Source organism: Coenobita brevimanus, chromosome 104, assembly GCF_032717465.1.
Source record: "Coenobita brevimanus isolate Jiangsu-jjx chromosome 104, ASM3271746v2, whole genome shotgun sequence".
In the NCBI taxonomy this organism is placed as follows: Eukaryota; Metazoa; Arthropoda; class Malacostraca; order Decapoda; family Coenobitidae; genus Coenobita; species Coenobita brevimanus.
Genome location: NC_137057.1, coordinates 9,700,619 through 9,718,667, shown reverse-complemented (window position 1 = coordinate 9,718,667; position 18,049 = coordinate 9,700,619). Strand labels below are relative to the sequence as shown.

The 18,049-nt window shown below is 43.0% G+C and overlaps 1 pseudogene; it reads left to right on the top strand.

Annotated features, from left to right (window-relative positions):
• LOC145415954 (uncharacterized) overlaps positions 1-17,713 on the top strand; it is a 35,044-nt pseudogene extending 17,331 nt beyond the window's left edge.
• Positions 17,714-18,049: the final 336 nt, after the last annotated feature.

The following is an 18,049-nucleotide window of genomic DNA, read 5'->3' as shown; positions in this document are numbered from 1 at the left end:
CTTGGCAAGCTCATCTCCAATAGTTTTTATCCAATGTAAACTAAACTTTGTGGGAGGGTTCAAGTTGAAACATGCATAAAGAAACACGATCTAGAGAACAATCAGTCAAAGATTAAGGCCATAGGGAAAGGTCAAAGATCAAGGTCACTGGGCAAAGTCAACTCAAGCACTTTTGATATGATTTGTGTCAAAGTTGGTGGAAGGGTTAATGGTTAGGCAAGCATGAAGAATTCAATTCTGATAGTACAGTAATCTGTCAAGTGTTACTTCACAGGGCAAAGTCAAATATTCGTTCCCTAGACCAGGTGGTAGTCATGGATCTTGCACTCTGTCCCATCTTGTCACATTGGCACTGACGAAGAGCCTACACGTTGTGGTGCTATGTACCCAGGGTGGAGCGAAGTATCTGTGGCTTCTACTCAGGAACCAAACATGTTCACATTTCCCAGCTCCTTGCCGTGGGGAAGGAACCAGTCTGATCCTGGCGAGGCACTGTCTACCACGAGAGGGCACAGGTTTCATTCACAGTGTATGAACTGCACCTGTCGGATGGTTCCACAGAAGCAGTTGGTTACCTGTGATCGACGAGTCTGCTCGACCAGGCAGACCTGGGCTAAGCAATAACAACAACAACAACAACAAAAACAACAATAACCAACAACAACCCCTTCACATTTTTCTTAGAGAGAGAGAGACAGACAGACAGACAGACAGACAGAATCTAGGTACACCTCTGACATAATTACCCCTCCACAGTGCGTAACTTCTGCTTATCAAAGTAAATACTGTAATTCCTTTTTGGAATTATTTTCTCATTAGCCTCTCACTAGATGTTTTACTGCATATTTTGTCTTCCATCCTCTCATTATGATTCTTCTTAAAATCTCGCTTATTTCTCTAGGATGATCGAGACGCACTTTGTAGTTTATGAAAAAACAATAAATCAACAAACAGCAGTGTCAAACATATAACATATTAAACTTTCTCAGGAAGGACCCACTGGAATGTGACAACAGACTAAGTAAAGTGTACTAAGTCTGATATATGTAGTGGTGTTGTAAACTCTTATCTTTAGGAACTGATGCGTGTTTGTGCTTTGCATATTGTTTTGTTAAAGATCAGCCGTATATGAACAGTGGCATAAAAATGTGTGAGACTATGGATACATTGCAAAAAAAAAAAAAAGTATATTCATGCGCTTTTGGATATTCAAAACGTCACTGTAGACTACCTTCACATATATTAAGGAACTGTTCCATCTTCTCTATGTATGTATATTCTCACTTCTTGAAAAACGTCCGACTGTTTTCTGTTTTTCAGTCTACTAAATACTTCTTCTCTACATCGAAGCTGTTGTTACATCGTTGCTCTCTCTCTCTCTCTCTCTCTCTCTCTCTCAGAGCTAGTACCACAGGGCGAGCCGTAGGTTGTATAGCCTTCCTCACCTTCCGACTTCAATTACCGTGGTTCTCTCTGCAAGACTTCAGTTAAGAACTCTTTTCTTCCTAAATATCTTCCGGCAGGAACGACTGACTTGTTCAAGTCATGATTTTTGTGGACTTGCCCTTGCTCTTCTCCACCCCGGGCTGACTCTTTGGATATAAAACTGCGAGCAGGATCAGCCTTAAGGGCACCACATCACGTGCTCATATAGCTTAATGTGGACTTCCTGTATTAGGCAGAGAATAGGAATCGACTCAGAGTCGCAGAGTAATTGTTCTGTATGCAGTTGGTCGTATCAATGATAAGCCATGATCCTACAAATGCATTTAATTTCAATAGAGTCAATTCGCTTTTCTAAGGTACTGTTTAGTGTCCATCTGTCACAGCCGTTAAGTATAGAAAGGGAATATCAGCGCCTTGCAGATCCAAATTTTTGCCCTACACTAGTATTCGCAACTTCAAATACTCGAACAGAGTCAGATTATAACATTATAAACTAGATCAGAGTGACGGGAGATCTCATTATCTGACTTACTGCTGTAATGAATCACATTATCAAGGTAAGTGAATCTCTCCAAGATCGCAATGTTCTGACCACATCACTGAAGAGACTACCATCTCATCGAACAAACTACCATATGTCTAGATCTTTGTCTTGACCTTGAAGACATCTAGTCCCAGTGGCTTTGCCTCCTCTTCCCCCTTACTGCCGTGTGTGGGTTCGAACCGATGGCAAAGAGGTGCCAGATTCCCAACGGGTGTCAGTAGGAAATGACACCGTGTTTGTGCCAGAGTTTGAAGTGGCCGCACTTTATCCAATAACAAAAAGTTAGGGAGAGAGTCCAGCCAGCTGAGCCAACCACACCTCAGTTGCCTCTCTGACTCTGCCAGGTGTAAGACGATTTTTTCTTAACCCCTACCGTCCAGCAGATGTTGTCGCGAGCACTGCCTCCAGCCATGCATTCCTAAGAAAAATCTGGAAAATTGTCTATTTTTAAATCTTCATATCTCAGTTAATACTGTACCAAATAAAACAAACTAGGTGTCATATTATTCATCAGTCCTTCGACTTCAAGCTGATTACCTCTGATGGTCCGTGAAGTGCGTGTAGGGAGAGTGAGTGAGTGGGGAATGAGTTTTTTTTTTTTTTTTTTTTTGCCGGTGTCTGTATGCGTGACAAGAAGTTTGGTGACACAACTAAGGCTTACACTATCCACAATAATAACACTTTGATAACACTTCCAAAAGACCAAAATCCACTATAAACACTATTTACGTGGATAATTTTCCATAATCGGTCGTACTTGATGCTGTTAGGCCGGTAACCATAGCAACGACCTTGAAGGCCACCACCCCGCCATATGGACAGACAGACAGAGACTCTCTCTCTCTCTCTCTCTCTCTCTCACACACACACACACACACACACACACACACACACACACACACAAATACACACAAACGGAGATGTATGTTTGATTTGCATTGTCGCTCAATTCTGGCAATAGAAGCCTGGGTATTACAACTACTAGAAATAATATTGTTATTACTACTGCTACAACTACAACTACCACTACGACAACTACTAATACTACAACTACCACTACTACAACTACTACTTTTACTACAACTACCACAACTACAACTCCTACTACTATTATTACCACACCAACTACACGTACTACTACTACTACCACTACAAGTACTACTAAAAAAAAAAAAAAAATTGTGATCAAAGTACCGATAGTTATTTACGTACTGCCCTTAACCCTTAAACCGAGGGCTTGTTTTGCTCTGTCTTGGGTGTCCCGCGGGCATATTCGGGCTCCGACAGGCTCTCAAAAAATATTTGCCAAAAATCAGTTATTAGTCCTAGAATATTAAAATTACATATGCATATGGCACATACCTTCGGCTTTCTCCTGGGATGTTTGTTGAGCCTTCGTCAAGTACCGTAGGACTTGTAGAGACCTCTGAAGTTGGGTAACGAAGTCTCCACTTTACATTTCCCGACAACTCGTAATATAATTACCACAGCCAGATATTATCACTAGAAACACTATTCTATGATTATCAAGTAGTTTGGAATCCATACTCCCGTCCAGAAAAAACACTGTGAAAGCAATGAAAATTACGAGCGCGTATGACCTTCCCACTTACGCTAGTTCGCCACTGGTATTCTGCATTTTTTATTCAAACAAACACTCACCCTTTTTATTCCTATTATTATATAACACTTATTTATATCTGCAGTCTTTATCCATAAGTTTCCTTCAGTAGTATTAGTTTATTGTCGCTGAAGTCATTCAATTTTTCATTCAGTAAAGTACGTAGAGAGCCACGGATTCACTTTCACTGTTATAACCTCAAGTATTTGTACTCATATTCTTATATTACTAATTATTTACATTTCTATTTACATTTTCTATTGTATTTTCAATATTTACACTTTTTATTTTACTTACACTATGTTATTCACTGTCACTTGCAGTAACATAAAACTATATTACACTGTTCAATCATATGTACATCCATTGCTTTCACTTGCTATTTACACATTATTTACACATTATTTAGACATTATTTTCATTTCCCACTTGCACTTTTAGAACTGCTTCTGGCTGTGGTAATCAAAGAAGCAGGTAACGCAGAGGGGAACCTGGCACTTAGCGCACTGCCAAGAAGTGCGTTTGTGCTCAGGTGTGCGTCGGGTGGTATGTGCACACACCTGGCACCTACGGATCGCAGCCTTCCTCTTGGTCGTGGCAGGCATTTGCACCAGTCTGTGCCGATCCATGTAAGCCCTCTGCTCAAGTCTGTCGGGAAGTCTTACTGCATGGCACCTTGGAGCTGCTGCTGTCACCTTACTGTATCTTTCAAGCAGCTGCTGAACACAAGTCCTGGCGAACAACCTCTGGGAGAAGGACTTGGGTGGCTTGACCTTCATCTTGTACAGGATGAAGGTGTTCAGCATCATCATGTCTATGAGATGCAGAAAAACTTTCCAGTACCACCTAGTATTCTTCCTGAGGCAGTCGATCTCTCCAATCATCATGTCGGACTTGTCCACCAGCCGCGTGTTGATATTGTAGTCTATGACAGCATCACGTTTCCTCACAGGTTCGCCTGTCCTACAGTCAACCTTCCCAATGTCTTTCAGTTCCCCCTTGTGTACGGTGGTGAGCATGTGCACGACCCTCTTGTCATGCCACCGTATTGCCAGCATCTTCTCAGACTTGCGTAGGTGCACTTCTCCTCGCTGCGAGGTTCCTGCCTCTGGGAATTTAGGGAAGTGGGCACGATTAATCTTGACAGTGCCGCAGGAGCCAATGCCGTGCTCTGAAAGGTAGTTGGCAAGTTTCGGTGCTGTATAATAGTTGTCTGTATACAGCACATGATTCCCACCAAAATACCTTTCAAGGAGCACTTTCACTACACAGCCTGAGAAGCCAAGGGGGTGTGTTTTATCAAGATCGACAGTGCTGGCTGAAGAAATGACGAAGTCAAGGATGTACTCCGTCTTACAGTCACACAGTACAAAGAACTTGATTCCAAAGCTATGGCGTTTGCTTGGAATGTACTGCACAAACCTAAGACGTCCTCTGAACAAAACCAAGGATTCGTCAATGACAACCTTCTGAAAGAGGTGGATGAATGTCATAAACTTATCCTTCATTCTGCTCAGAATCTCCCGGATCTTCCAGAGTGGGTCGGTTTGGGAAGGTACATCGTTGTTGGGAAAGTGCAGGTTTCCCATGATGTTCCAGAAGTGATCTCTAGCCATGTACTTATTGAAGGTGGGTGAGGGTAGTAAGGGTACTATTCCAACTCATGCTTCTTTGAGTGTGGCATGAGAAGCATGAGGGCGAAGAACACATACAGCTCCTGAACTCCCAGCATGGACCACTATTGCATCTTGGCTGCACCTATACCTCTTGCAGCACGTTGTGATTCATACCTGTTGGTCTCATCTCATATGTGCTGCATGACTTTGACATCGAGGAAGGCCAAAAGGAAGTCAACACACTCAGCATCCTCGTCAAGATTGAAGGCAGACTGTATCCCTGAGGAACTCTCGTTGAAATCAAGATGTTCTGGGACAAAATCGGACCCTTCCATCCACGCGAAGGCGCCCAGGATTCCCTGTCGTGGCAGTGTAGGGTGGGTGAGGGTGGAGGGTGGCTGTGAGGCAGATTTATCTGGTTCAAGGTCACTCGCACTGACCATGGGTTGCCGTACAGCACTAGTAGCCCTTACTCTACTGGCAACTCTACTTTTGTGGGTCAGGGAGTTACCTCTTCCTCTACAGCCTGCCTTCACTGTTAATGCTGGTGGCGACTCCGATGATGAAGACTCCAGAGAAAATTCAACAGAAGAAGAGGAAGAAATGAGTGAAGTGGGGCTTGGCAAACGGGGAGGAGATTCACCTCGGGACTCATGGCGGGCTGGGTCTCGTGGGGCCATTGTTCCGGGGGTAACCCACCGCCTTTTCACTCCCTTCCCAAATTCCTTCCCTTGCTGAACTAAGGGCTCCTTTCCTTTGGAGCTAGGGATAACCTGGGACACTGAAGCACTCGTACTAGGAGTTTCTGGCATGATTTCCTCACCCGGCTCATCACACGAATCACCCGAAGGATCATAGTCACTGTCCATCATTATTATTGATAATTCGGCTAGTTCATGTTCCACTGCAGATTCACTTAGTCCTTTTCTGCTTCCCCCAGGAGTTTTTCTGGGGGTAGAGGTCACGGGGCCCTTTGGAATGGGCGCAGAAGCTGCAGAAATGGCGGGGAGCGAGTGCAACATGCTTTGACCACAGAGGAGGCAAAAGTTGACAGTGACAATGGGGCTGACAGCTGCAAACTTACATGCTAAGAAATTATTGGTAGGAAATCTCGGCAATACATAAAGAAATAGGTAGTTCCATGTGAATGTAAATGTCACTTAGGCTTCTTCCTTCCTTTCTTATATATATTTTTATTACGGAAATAGATTACAAGGCATAATTCAAAGGGGAAATTACCGTGGGAATTTAGTGAACGAATGCATGTGAGGTGTTGTCAGGTGGTAATTTGCCAATTCCATGTGTATACCACTATCACATACCTTATTTCTTTTTGGTATATATTATTTTGTATAAGTATAGGGCACAGGGCTTATTTCAATGGATGAAATCAGTGGAAAAATCCAGGGGAGATTTGCTTTAGCGCAGCGCGGCGGGGCAGGCGATAGGAAAGAGTAAAGGTGGTGAGGTAGGGAGGGGCAAGAGGGCACTGGAGGGGAGGTAGGAATGGGAGTCAAGAATGGGGGAAAATGGCTAAATTGTCAACAATGGATGGAAGTACAGATGAGATTAGGAGTGCCGACTATTGGTAGACAGTAGCAGTACATGCTAAAAAACGATTAGTAGGAAATCTCGAAAATACAGAAAAAAGTAGGTAGTTCCAGGTGAATGTAAATGACACTTTGGCTTCTCCCTTCCTTTCTTATATAATTTTTTTTTACGAGAATAGATTGTACGGCATATTTCAAAGAGGAAATTTCCGTGGGAAATTAGCGAACAAGTGCAACTGAGGTGTTGTCAGGTGATAATTAGGCAAATCAAGGTGTATAGCACTATCACTTACCTTATTTCTTTTTGGTATATATTATTTTGTATAAGAATAGGGCATAGGGCTTATTTCAATGGATGAAATCTGTGGATGATTCCGAGGGAAATTTGCTTTAGCGCAGCGCGGCCGGGGAGGTGAGAGGACAGGGTAATGGAGGGGAGGTAGGGAGGGGAGTCAGGAATGAGGAAAAATGGGTAAATTGTCAACAATGGTTGGGAGTATAGATGAGATTTGGAGTGCTGACTAGTGTTGGACATTGGCAGTACTGATAGATGATACAAGCCACCACTTGTAAGCCTGGGAGAATTCAGAATAACACAGAATCACAAAAGTGACGCCCCACGGTATGATCCAATGCGCCCAAGCGTCACGAAAGTGACGCCCCGCGATTAAGGGGTTAATCCGAATTACTTACCACTATGACTTTCTCTTTTCTGTGATTTGTACTTTTTCATCATAATAAATATGTATAAACATTTTCATTATAAAATAAGGCAACACCTTTATGCAAGAGGAGCGAATGATGAGGTGAAAGAGAGAGAGATTGTCTAGGTGCTTGAGGGTGCAAAAGTGGATGTATGTGGAATGACTGAAACAAAATGGAAGGAGAAAGTGTGAGAGAATGGGAGTATGGATGGGAACATGTGCAGGAGTAGGTGAGAATGAGAGGGCAAAGGAAGGAGTATGTATAGTTGTGAGTAAAAGATGGAAGAAGAGCATAAGACAGTGTGGATCAGTTGGGTCAAGGATTGTGTGGGTTAAGTTGAAAGTTGGAATACAAATGTGGACGATTGTGTGTGTGTATGCGCCAATGCAAGATTGTGCTAGCAGAGTGAGAGAACAGTTCTGGACAAATGTGGAAGTGTGCATGGAAAAGTTTGGAAGGAATGAGAGAGTGTTTTTGATCGGTGATATGAATGGTAAAGTAGAGAATGTGAAGGTGGATGGAATAGTTGGTGAGTGGGGTGTGCCTGCTGAGATAGATGAGAATGGCAGTGCGTTAGTGGACATTTGTGCTGGGAGGGGGTTGGTGATAGCCAGTACCCTCTTCAGACATAAAATGATTCACAGGTATACATGGCGAGTGATGAGAAGGGTGGGTGGTGAACTGAATGAAAGGAAAGCAATGATTGATTATGTGTGTGTGGATGAAAGGATGCGAAGATGTGTAATGGATGCAAGAGCTTATAGAGGTTGGGGGAGTGGACTTTCTGACCACTACTTGGTGGTGGCCAGAATTAGGATACAAGTAAGATGGAGGAATAGAAGGGAAAGACGAGAGGAAGGCGTAGTTGCAAGGAGAGTGGAAAGGTTACAAGAGGATGAGAAAAAGGCAGAGTATAAGAGAGAAGTGGAGGAACGATTGGGCAAATATGAATTGGAGCAGATGGGGGACGTGGAAGGTGTGTGCAGAATATTTACAGAAGAAATATGTGCAGCATGTGATGTGGTGTGTGGGAGGAAGAGAAGACGGACGGAGGTGCAAGGAACAGCGTGGTGGACTGAAGAGGTGAGACAGGCTGTGGCACAAACGAAGAAAACATACAATGAATGGATGAGAAATAGGGGCGTGGAAGAAGCTGAGAGATTGAAGAGAGAGTAATATGTATAAAGAAAGAGAGAGGTGAAAAGATTAATAAGAGAGAGTAAGAAGATAGTGGATGAGGAATTTGGAAGGAATTTGAGTGTAAAGTGGAGGGACTGTAAGAAAATGTTTTGGAAAGAGGTGAAGAGAGAAAGACAGGGTGGAAGTGAGGTTAGCAGGGGAGTGAAAGATAAAAATCGTAGATTACTAGTGGAGAAGGGAGAAAAAGTGAGCAGATGGAGAGAACACTTTAAGGAATTGTTGAACATACAGGATGGAAGTAATGCGAGTATAAGTGGCTGGGAATGGCTGGGAGAAGGAGGGAGGTGAGAAGACAGGAAGAAATCAGTAGGACAGAAGTTGTGGAAGCAATGAAAACAGTGAAATTGGGGAAAGCCCCAGGAATTGATGGAGTGTGTGGTGAAATGCTGAAGCATGGGGGAGAGATAGTAGTAGAATGGATGTGGAAGATGTGCAGATTGGCCTGGGAGGAAGGTAGAGTCCCGGAGGATTGGAAGTCAGGTATAATTATTCTCTTGTACAAAGGAAAAGGGGAAAAAGAAGTGTGTGGTAATCATAGGGGCATTTGTCTTCTTAGTATAATAGGAAAAGTGTATGGTAGGATACTTATTGACAGAGTTAGAGAAAGAACAGGGGAATTAGTTGGAGAAGAACAGGGAGGCTTTAGGAAGGGAAGAGGTTGTGTAGATCAGATATTCATTCTTAGATCTTTAGTGGAAAAGTTTCTAGAGAAGGGAAAGAAGTTGTATGCAGCTTTCATGGATTTGGAGAAAGCATATTACAGGGTGGATAGACAAGGATTGTGGAAAGTATTAAGAATATATGGAGTAGATGGAAAGTTGTTGAATGCTGTGAAGAGTATGTGTGATGTTGCTAAGGCTGCAGTGCCTGTGGATGGTGAACTAAGTGAATTTTTCTCTTTGGAGGTTGGGTTGAAACAGGGATATGTCATGTCTCCATGGTTGTTCACTCTGTTCATGGATGGGGTAATAAAAGAGGTACAAGGTAGGGTAGTGGATGTTGGAGTGGCCCTGGTGAGAGAGGATAGTGCTTGGAAACTCCCTGTACTGTTGTCTGCAGATGATACTGTGTTGTTGAGTGAAGACGAAGGGGAGCTGCAAGGCTTGGTGGATGAGTTTGGGAGAGTGTGTAAGAAACGGAATCTAAAGGTGAATGTAGGGAAAAGTAAAGTGATGGTCTTTGAGAGAGGTGAAATCAATGAATGTACAGCGAGGTTGGATGGTGAGGAATTGGAAAATGTGAGTACGTTTACTTGGGTAGTGTGATGAGTAAGGATGGAGGTTTGGAGGGTGAAGTGCTTGAAAGGGTACAGCAGGGAAGAAAGGTTGCTGGTTCTTTGAAAGCAGTGATAAGAAACAGGGAAGTGAGCCTGGAAGTGAAAAAGTTACTACATGAAAGTATTGTGATACCAACTCTATCGTATGGAAGTGAAGCTTGGACGTTGTTGGAAGGACACAAGTCAAGAGTGAGAGCAGCGGAAATGAGTTATTCGAGAGGAGACTGTGGAGTCACATGGAGAGACAGGCTGACGAATGAGGATATATAGGAGCGTTGTGGTGTGGATGTGGATGTGATAGGAAGTGTTATGAGGAACACACTGAGGTGGTTTGGCCATGTGGAGAGGATGGAGGGTGAGAGACTGACGAAGAGAGTGTATGTGAGTGAGGTGGAGGGGGGAAGTGGGAGGGGGAGACCGAGGATGAGATGGAGGGATGGGGTGGAGAGGTATATGAGAGACGGGGGGTGTGAGTTGGGAGCAGGGCAATGAAATGGCGGGGGACAGGACGACGTGGAGGCGATTTGTTTGTGGCCACCCCAAACGGGATTGAGGCGTCTGGCAATAGATAGATAGATAGAACAACTTTATCATGAAACAAACTTTCTGCTTTCATTATTCACACAAATATCCGCATAGCAGTGAAATCATTTTTTCTAATTACACAAAAAACAATATACCAGTATGTAACACCCTATAAAAAAAGAATCGGGACCCTTACTGCACGATACAATATGCCACACCGCACGAAGGAATTTGAAGCCCCATCTGAGTTCTGGTGCTTATCAGTGGTCATTGCGAGACGGATCAGCTCGTGAGGTCCCGATTCTTTTTTTATAGGGTGTACAAAACTAACACTAACGTATGCATGATACCCAGATGCCTTATAGACAGACTCTCTCTCTCTCTCTCTCTCTCTCTCACACACACACACACACACACACACACACACACACACACACACACACACACACACACACAGATGTATGTTTGGCTTGCATCTGCTCAATTCTGGCACCGCAGTGTGATTAGAAGTCTGAGTATTACAACTACCACAAATAATACTATTAGCACTACTACTACTACTACAACAACTACCATTACTACAACTACTACTGATATTACAACTACCATTACTACAATTACTACTACTACTACTACTACTACTAATACTACTACTACAACTACCACTACTGCTACTATTACAACAACTACCACTACTACAACTACTACCACCGCTATTACAAATACTACTACTACTACTACTACTACTACTGCTACTACCACTACTACCACCACTACTACTACTACTACTACTACTACTACTACTTCTACTACTACTACTACATAAACCTATAAAAAAAAATTGTGAACAAACTAGTTATACATGTAGTTCATAATCGAAAATACTGTATTTTCCACTATAACATTTTTTTCCTCATAAAAATACACACACGAAAGAGTTCAGTAAAGAATAAGGCACTGATTTCATCATGAAAAACTTTCCTCTTCCATTATTCACGTAAATAGACAGAGCGGTGGTGTGAGACACCACCCTTCCTCCTCCTTTTCTTCACCACATTTTCCACTATACGTTTTTTTTCTTGTGATTCGTAGTTTTTCATCATAAACATACGCACATGGAAACTTTCAATAAAAAACAAGGCACTGATTTCATCATGAAACAAACTTTCTGCTTCCATTATTCATGTAAATAAGTAGAGCAGGGTAGCATGAGGATCGGCACAACTCGTTTCCTCTTCCCATCTCCCTCCTTCCTCCACCTCCTCCACTCTCTACCTCCTCTTCCATCCCCCCCTTTATCCTTGCCAATATCCCTCTCTCCAGGATCGTCAATACCTTCTGAACCATTCCCATAATTGGAAATAGCAGATGAACATACAGGGGACAATGATGGACCCACAGTGGGGTAACACCCTTCACCCTCCTCACACGATACATAAATATCAACACTCATTATGGCTGTTGCTTTCCTGTGAGGAAGTCACTTTCTCCACACACAGTTGGTGATAAGGTCACCTCGAGTTCTCTGCCTATCGCACTATCATTAGGGCCTTTCTTTTCTGGCCTTTGGACTTCACTGGTGTTAATTTTGGTGGCTGCTGGCACTCAGCGAAGGATCCAGACACAGGGAAAACTTTTTGCGTAGGTCCATCCATTACAGAGGTATGCAGGTGAGTGGAGCACGACTCAGATGCATCCAGGAGGGTTGCCAGTGGCTGCGTGTGGTGGAAATAACCCGTGGAATATTCAAACAATACTGCAAAACACTAAATCATGTATACATGCACCCTGGGCGGCCCAGGGAGGACGTGTAAACATGTCACCTAGATGAGATGGGTTAATCATCTCATCCGATTCCATTCCTGCCTCATGTGGAATTTTGCTTCATCCACCCCTGCCAAGCTTCTTTCCAAGGATACTAGGAAAGGACTCAGTAATAGTGCCAAAAGGTGTGCCTTGGACACCACTGTATCTACTTTACCTAGTAATGGAGAAGTTATCATGTTGAGAGAAGAGCCATAGTCACGGCCTCAAGTACACACATGAACACGTCCTACCTCTTGCACTACAAACTAGTCCTCTTCCTTATGTCCTTACTCATCGACGCGATGGCCTACAGACCAGGGAATACTTTCATTCACAAGAGGAAGAGTTGATGAGTTATATGGTCTTTAATTTGTTTCCCTAACTGCTATAGTTTCCAAGATATAAAGGTTTGAAAACAGCCAATTTTTGGAACAACTCCCATGCAGGGAGAAGGAGGTTGCTGTGGCTTGTGGTATAAATAGCCCAGCTTATGAGGGTTAAAGTTTCTCGAGAGCACTCAGGAGTATCTTGAATGCCAAGGCTAGGGTAAATGCATCATTAGTAAGGCTAAGATCAGTAACCCTAAACTGCTACAATGGCTGACTCATAGTCCAGCCCAGTACCCAGTCTGTACTCCGCTTGTAAAGTGAGGGAGCAAGGACTTATCTTTGTATTTCTTCAGACTTTACTAAAAAGAAGTAGGATGTTCCCCTTCCATGCTTGATGGTACTTGCATTGTTTGAATACATACCAGCTGTGAGCTGGATGATCTCCATAGGGATCCCATGGGGTCATGATGGCGTTCCAGAATTGAGGTGCTAGTAGACAGATGAAGCCCAGTGTGCGTTTCAGTCTCACCAACATTATAATGTTCACTATCCAGAGTAAGCCTTTTGACAGAAGAGGCAAAGTGAGTAGAAACTGTCAGAGCAACAGTCAAGATGGGCATCATTGTCACAGGCAGAACTCTTCACCTCAGGGAATGCAGCTATGCTTATCTCTAGTTGCCTCTAATGACAACAGTCAGCCATCCTCCAAGAGGTAACATGGCCCCTCTGAAAGGCCAACCCGCTTGCAATACTTTAGACTCATGTGTCCACACCACTACTTCTTTCGTTAAAAATAGGATACAGGATAGGATTCTCCCTCCTCGCTCCCCCTTACCTCCAGCTGTTGGGATCCCATAGGCTTTGTCCAACAATCTTCATAATTAGTGCCAGCCTGACAAGGCCTTTGACCAGACTGTGACGTTAGTCGTGGTCTGCCAGCACTTGATGAGGAATCCCTTGCCAAAAGTCTTGAGTCATAGTGATTAAAAAAAAAAAAAAACAGCAATGGGGTGTGTAAGCTTTTCTCCAATCTCCCATAATAAGAGAGAACCCACCACTAGCCAGTGGCCAAAAACACTGGGTCCCTGAGGCCCATGTCTGAATTGTAATTCAGAGGTACTTTTAATCAAGGAAAATGATTCATCTATTCTTCTCAGCTAGAGGGTCATTGGCCAAAATAGCTCATGTCTTTCCGTCTGTTGTTGGAAACTGATTTTCAGATTACTGATACAGTACACTTGTTCCCAGTTCCATTTCGTACATGTTCAAGTCTTTAACAGGTGTTTATCAAACACTAAAAATTATATAAAATTTTTAAAAATACCTACTCGTAAATTGAGGATATCGTATCCTATCATTTCATAGACTCAGAAAATACGTTAAGAAGGTTGCTGACAGCGGTTTCTGAGGAGAATTCCTTTCTTTCCCAAAACAAAGAGTATACAGTGCGTCCCAGGCAATGTACTAACTTCAGGAAGAGATTCTTGGTTTAGTTTTGGGGAAAAAATTTCTATCTCAACATCTGTTCAAGTTTCAGCCCTACAGAACTGCAAACACTGTTGACCTCATGGGCGAATAGGGACTCCCTCATATTTCAACGATAAACACACCAGTCAATGCAGCTTCCTAACAATTGAACTTTGGGTTCATGTTGATATAGCAATTTTTTAAATCGAAAATTTGCTCCAAAATCATCTCCTGAATTCATTATATAAAGTCCAGAAACATCCTGTATAGCATTTCCAACCCAAACTGACCTACACATTTTCAATGAGGTCTTGGCCATACCGCAAGTTTATCTGCCTATCATTTAATCAGTTTATCCACCTATCACCTATCTTTATATATCTCTGTCTACCAGTTTATCTGTGGATGTCCATCAATCCATTATTCAAAGCCATCTATGTCTATCTGTGTCTATCCATCTATCTGTTTACCTGTCTTTGTCAGTCAATCCATTCATCCAGTCATATAACTGTTTATTTGTGTGTGTGTGTGTGTGTGTGTGTGTGTGTGTGTGTGTGTGTGTGTGTGTGTGTGTGTGTGTGTGTGATACTTACGTGTGTGTGCGCGTATGTATGCCTGTGTAAGGATGCTATTTTTGTTCTGCTTTTCAAAAGAAAATTAAAGACAGTACAATCGATATCTCTTGCGACACGAATACCACCTACTTATAATGACACTGAATTGGTATTATCGTATCTTACATGGTGGAGGTTAGGTAAGGAACTGGTAAAAAAAGGTGAAGGGATAAAGGACACACCTGCTTAGGAAGAATGGAATTTAGTGCATATATGACAAACGAGAGCTCGTTGACAAGGTAAGACGGTAGTACCTGCCGGCTGACCCTAGCTCCCAGGGGCAACGCAAACTCAAATGAGACTATGATCTACTTCCTGCAATGGCAGTATCCCTTACGTGCGAAACATGTTTTTAAAGGATTCCGCCTTGCATGAATTAATTCAGTAGATAAAGAAATAAATGAAATAACAAACCTCTAATACCAAATTGTGAAGGTTTCCAACTTAGTTATCCACTTGAAGAGTCATATCACCTATTCTTCCCCATGGCACAGCGTATGCAGGGTGTGAACATAGTAGGGTTTCAGAATGAAGCTCTGGTATGTGGTAGTGGAACAAGTCTGCCTGGTTTAGGTTGGTGGTGACATCTGCCCTGGTGATCATTGCATAAGCATCCATAAAAAAAAAAAAAAGAATATTATCAATATATACCGAATGACCTTAGGTACTGGACCTCTCTTTGACCAAAGGGAGTATCAAGATGGTTGTCTCACTACCACCATGTTTATACTCACATGTTAGTCAGTGGTGGCTGTCACAGTAGTTTTTTAGCATCTTAATAGGCTCCTACCAGAGGATGAAAAATTATATTAGCAATGCAAAATTCTATACTTTCTTATGCCTCCGACCACCTATGGTGGAGGAGGCATGAAGTGACTGGTCTGTCCACCCGTGTGTGCATGGATCCGTGCGTCTGTAACACTATTGTGGGCGTCATTATCTCCTGATCCTATTGACGGATTTCCACCAAACTTTTGTCAGTGATGCAGTATGAGGAGAACTGATTAGGTCGGCTAGGTCAAGGGGTCAAAGGTCAAGGTAATAAGGTTTTGACTTAGTTTACACTTGTGGGTGCGATATCTTCTGAACCCCTTGACAGATTTTGAAACTTTTGTCAATCATAAAATATGAAGGAACGATGAGATGATTAGGTCAACAAGGTCAAAAGGTCAAAGGTCAAGGTCATATGGTTGTGGGCGTGTTATTTCCTGAACTCCATGGTGGATTTCTACCAAACTTTTGTCAGTGATACAATATGAAGGGACAGTGAACTAATTAGGTCAGCAAGTCCAAGGGGCCGAAGGTCAAGGTCCTATGGTGTCGACTTAAGCTTATATTTAGTCTCATTTCAACCCAGTCATGAACGCTGTATAGCAAGCACGACTGCAGAGCTTGGCAGAGGGATACTGAGCGACAGATCAGGGATCTAGTTATCTGGTAAATTACCAATATGCTGGGAATCGAACCAGGGACTTTCAGGTGAGAGCCAGGCAGCATAGCACTACACCACGACCAGGTAAAAGTTAACTCAAGTTGTTACAATCTTGCAACCAACGTCCCTCCGCCCCCACTGTGGGCATCAAGAGGATGAGTTAACCCCCTGGCACTCGGGCAAGTAGATGCTTTTAATCTATCCCAAGCACTTACGGCAAGTCAGTACAGGTTCTCTCTTCATTCTGACTTGCCGTAAGTGCTTGGGATAGATTAAAAGCATCTACTTGCCCGAGTGCCAGGGGGTTAACTCATCCTCTTGATGCCCACAGTGGGGGCGGAGGGACGTTGGTTGCAAGATTGTGACAACGTAAGTTAACTTTTACCTGGTCGTGGTGTAGTGGTATGCTGCCTGGCTCTCACCTGAGAGTCCCTGGTTCGATTCCCAGTATATTGGTAATTTACCAGATGATTTTTCCTGTGTACAGTACAGGTTCTCTCTTCAGGGATCTAGTTCTCGGTGTTATTCCTCATGATATGTATCGATATGAAACTGTTACAAAAAACAGAGAAAATGTTGGTGCACATGAGAGAGTTGATAAGTTTCTTAACAAAAACTAGTTGCTTCATCATGAACGTTCTGGTGTGCAAGCTATTTTTGGTGAGAAAGAATCGTTACAGTACTACAGCAGTTATAAAATAAATTAATTTATGATTTTCCACAGTCTGCCCATCAGAGACCCTGATGGACTGTCCGTCCTTTTTCGTGGACAATGTCTATCCTTCATGACGTGGACCGACGTGACCTGGGCTGAGGCTAGACAGTCATCCCACACGTTGGGTGGGAAAGTGGCTGCTGTCACTGACGTCGAACACCTGGGAGCCATATACCCCTACCTCCATCGAGAAGGTAGGTGAAGCTGTCTACCTTTACCAGGAAGGTAGATCAACGTTTTTACTTCAACTAGAGAGATAGATCAAGGATTCTTCCACAAATAAGAAGGTATGTCAAGGTGTCTATCTCCACCAGCAAGGTAAGCTCTCTTCTTCCTACTGGATTGTAATGTAGGTGAGTGTTCCTACTCGTACCTCCATGAGGTTTCAATACACGTAACTGCTTATACTTAAGGCCACGTTGGCCAGGTTTAGCATGGTGGGTGAGAGTTGCTGAGCTGCCCCTGTGTTGCAGGGATTGCCAGTCACTCCTGGGTGGGTGGCTCTGATGCAGCCACCGAAGGTGCCTGGACCTGGAGTGATGGTAACCCAGTTCCTGTTGGTGAGTTAGCGTGATCTTTTATAATTATGTAGAAGCGGTTTTTTATATTCTGTTGCATATTTTTATCATTGTACAGTGTGTTGTAAATAAAACAACAGCATATTAACTATCAGCTTATATTATTGATTAATAATTTAATGTACATGCAGGAGCTCCATTCTGGGGAAATGTAGCTGAAGATGTTATTGCACCTGATGGGGGTGAGAGTGAAAACTGTCTCCTGTTGAATCCCGACGGCTTCCACTACTTCCGTGACGCTTCCTGTGACCTGCTAATGAACCCACTCTGCCAGTACAATGTTCAGTAGGACACCGAACACCACACCTCCTACCTGATGTTCGGCGTACAGTGCTTGGGTTTTGACTTTTGTTGATAGAGCACTTTTGCGACACCTTGAGTCAGATGATTTTGCTACAACACAACTTACCCAATATTTCTCTTATAACTGTAAGCCGTAACTACATTTTCTTTCTTTTTTACTGAACTCACAGGAATGGTTTAATTCAATGTGTGTCTAACTGTCACTTACATACCTAATTACTCATTAGTATCTTATATCACTGATGGATGACGTTCAAACCTTTTAGTGTGGTGTGTCATGTTGAGAGGTTGGAGTGTTGGTGGTGTGTCTGATGTGCATCTA